The sequence below is a fragment of the Coenobita brevimanus genome, chromosome 32, assembly GCF_032717465.1.
Source record: "Coenobita brevimanus isolate Jiangsu-jjx chromosome 32, ASM3271746v2, whole genome shotgun sequence".
Taxonomy (NCBI): domain Eukaryota; kingdom Metazoa; phylum Arthropoda; class Malacostraca; order Decapoda; family Coenobitidae; genus Coenobita; species Coenobita brevimanus.
Genome location: NC_136985.1, coordinates 6,729,721 through 6,733,562, shown reverse-complemented (window position 1 = coordinate 6,733,562; position 3,842 = coordinate 6,729,721). Strand labels below are relative to the sequence as shown.

At 43.2% G+C, this 3,842-nt stretch overlaps 1 pseudogene; it reads left to right on the top strand.

Moving 5' to 3' along the window:
* The first annotated feature begins 720 nt into the window (after nt 1-720).
* LOC145395684 (5S ribosomal RNA) lies at nt 721-839 on the top strand (annotated as a pseudogene).
* Nucleotides 840-3,842: the final 3,003 nt, after the last annotated feature.

Genomic DNA, 3,842 nt, shown 5'->3' with positions numbered 1-3,842 from the left:
TGGGTAGTGTGATGAGTAAGGATGGAAGTTTAGAGGGTGAAATGCTTGAAAGGTATAACAAAGAAAAAAGGTTGCTGGCTCCTTGAAAGCAGTGATAAAAAGCAGGGAGGTGAGCACGTGAAAAAGCCATTACATGCCAGTATTGTGATACCAGCTCTAATGTAATGAAGTGAAGCTTGGACCTTGTTGGAGGGACAGGAGTCAAGAGTGAGAGCAGTGAAAATGAGTTATTTGAGAGAAACATGTGGAGTCACATGGAGAGACAGACTGACAAATAAGGAAGTGATGGAGCATTGTGATGTGGATGTGGATGTGATAGGAAGCTTTAGGAGAAACACACTGAGGTGGTTTGGCCATGTGCAGAGGATGGAGAGCGAGTGACTGACGAGGAGAGTGTGTGTGACTGAGGTGGAGAGGGGAGAGGGAGGGGGAGGCCAAGGATGAGATGGAGGGATGGAGTGGAGAGATATACGAGAGAGGAGGGTGTGGGCTAGGAGAAAGGCAATGAATTGGCGGGGGACAGGGCGATATGAAGGCGATTTCTTTGTGGCCACCCCTTACAGGATTAAGGCGTCTGGCAATAGATAGATAGATAGACAGATCATTATTATTATTATTATTCATAATAATAATAATAATAATAATAATAATAATAATAATAATAATAATAATTAATAATAATAATAATAATTAATAATAATAATAATAATAATTATTATTATTATTATTATTACCACGTTGAGTACACCGCTTCCCGTCCGATCAGCGAAGTTAAGCAACGTTGGGTCTGGTTAGTACTTGGATGGGTGACCGCCTGGGAACACCAGATGCTGTTGGCATCCCTACGTGACAAGTGGGGTTGGTGGAGAATTAGTGCCCCTCCCTGTAAAACAATTAACTCTAAGCCCTTGGCTACCCCGTTTGGGATACATGGCGTCTGGCAATTAAAATGAATGAATGAATTATTATTATCATTATTATTATTATTATTATATTAGAATTGGTATTAGTATCAATATTACTATTACCATTACTATTATTCTATGGGAAAGGAAATTGATCTATGGGAATATAGATCTCTTGTGCAGACTTAATTACTTGAGGAATTTCACCCATGAAGGAAGAAAAGTCCATTCAGGAAAATATGAATGTGGAAAAAAATGTCTCCACAGATCAGAAATAAGTCCATGTAGTAAACAGGTGATGATGTGAAATACTTCCATGACGAAAATTAGTCCAGAGATTGATCTGGTATAAGGGAAAGATAAGTTCAGGGGGAGGTATAAGTACCATGCAGAAAATGGGTTAGTGGCAAAAAATAGGTGTGGGTAAGAGGCAGATAATTGGGCCATGAGGGAAAAAAAGCTCCTGAGGAAACAGGCCAGTGGGGGAAAAGGATCCAATGAACAGGTTCACAAGGGAAATTAGGTACGTGTTGGTTGAGCCCAAGAAGGTATAGTGTGAGACCGACTCATATGTGAGTGAAAATTACTTGATCATCATGGAAGAATTACCATATATGCATATAGGCATATGTGTGCACTGAATGTGTGTGCATACTTTAAGCAAATGTACCTGCAAGAGGTGTCAGCAGAGAGCTATTTGCATCACATGCGGCGTGTAAGAAGACCAGCAGCAGACCAAGCTTCATCATCCTTAGGGCCAGTGTCTGTGAGGACAATCAGCCTTTTAGTAATGTGGAAAGTTCATGTATCTGTCATGCAAGACTATTTTCCTCATCAGTAGATAGGGGTCTGGAGCCAGGATACTAAGTACAGGCATTTAAGACAAGGGTGACAAACCACGATAAGCCCGAGAGGCATCGTTTTAGCAATGATCCCGAAACAACCCTCAGACTGAAACCTTTATGGTTCTTGCCCAAAAGCCAATAGAACAGAAAGCGTCGATTTCGTTAACTATTTACCACCCATCATGGTATATGTTAACTTAGAAGAAACCATTTGACTTGTCACTTGGGTAGTCGCCAGAATGATGCATTACATGGAGGAAATGGATGGTGGCCACGCCCACCTACCCCTGCGGGTAGGGGGGTTTTCAAGAATACTCCCCTAGTATCCCTGCTTGTCGTACGAGGCGACTAAAAGGGTTGGCGAGGGTTAGTGCCCCTCCCCAGAAAACAGCTAACTAAAAAAACGACCAAGAAGCCTCGGACAAGGACTGACCGAAAGATGACGACCGAGGATCGGACAATGGACATGGTACGGATCGCAACATGCAATGTAAGGGGTGCGAATGATGAGGTGAAAGAGAGAGAGATTGTCCAGGCCCTTGAGGGTGCGAAAGTGGATGTATGTGGAGTAACTGAAACTAAATGGGGAGGAGAGAGTGTGAGAGAATGGGAGTATGGATAAGGTATATGTGCAGGAGTAGGTGAGAATGAGAGGGCAAAAGAAGGAGTGTGTATTGTTGTGAGTAAAAGACGGAAGAAGAACATAAGAGAGTATGGATCAGCTGGGTCAAGGATTGTGTGGGTAAGATTGAAAGTTGGAATACAAATATGGGCGATTGTGTGCGTGAATGTGCCAACGCAAGATCGTGCAAGCAGAGTGAGAGAAGAGTTCTGGACAGATATGGAAGTGTGCATGGAAAAGTTTGGAAGGAATGAGAGAGTGTTTTTGATTGGTGATATGAATGATAAAGTAGGGAATGTGACGGTGGATGGAATAGTTGGTGAGTTGGGTGTGCCTGCTGAGATAGATGAGAATGGCAGTGCGTTGGTGGACACTTGTGCTGGGAGGGGGTTGGTGATAGCCAATACCCTCTTCAGGCACAAAATTATCCACAGGTATACATGGCGAGTGATGAGAAGAGTGGATGGTGAAATGAATGAAAGGAAGGCAATGATTGATTATGTGTGTGTGGATGAAAGGATATGAAGATGTGTAATGGATGCAAGAGCTTATAGAGGTTGGGGGAGTGGACTTTTTGACCACTACTTGGTAGTGGCCAATATCAAGATCCAAGCAAGATGAAGAAATAGAAGGGAAGGACGGGAAGAGGGAGTAGTTGCAAGGAGAGTGGAAAGGTTACAAGAGGATGAGAAAATGGCAGAATATGAGAGAGAAGTAGTGAAATGATTCGGTAAATATGAATTGGTGCAGATGGGGGAAATGGAAGGTGTGTGCAGGATATTCACAGAAGAAATATGTGCAGCATGTGATATGGTGTGTGGGGTGAAGAGAAGACGAAGGGGGGTGCAAGGAACACCGTGGTGGAACGACGAGGTGAGACAGGTTGTGACACAAAAGAAGGAAGCAAACAATGAATGGACGAGAAATAGAGGAGCGGAAGAAATTGAGAGGTGGAAGAGAGAGTTAGATGTAGAAAGGAGGAGAGAGGTGAAAAGATTAGTAAGACAGAGTAAGAAGAGAGTGGATGAGGCATTTGGAAGGAATTTGAGTGTAAAGTGGAGGGACTGTAAGAAAATGTTCTGGAAAGAGGTGAAGAGAGTAAGACAGGGTGGCAGTGAAGTTAGCAGGGGAGTGAAAGATAAAAATGGTAGATTACCAGTGGAGAAGGGAGAAAAAGTAAGCAGATGGAGAGAACACTTTAACGAATTGTTCAACATAGAGAATGAAAATAATGCGAGTATAAGTGGCTGGGGAATGGCTGGGAGAAGGAGGGAGGTGAGAAGACAGGAAGAAATCAGTAGGATAGAAGTTGTGGAAGCAATGAAGAAAGTCAAGGAAAGCCCCAGGAATTGATGGAGTGTGTGGTGAAATGCTGAAGCATGGGGGAGAGACAGTAGTAGAATGGATGTGGAAGATGTGCAGATTGGCCCAGGAGGAGGGGAAAAAGAAGTGTGTGGTAATCATAGGGGT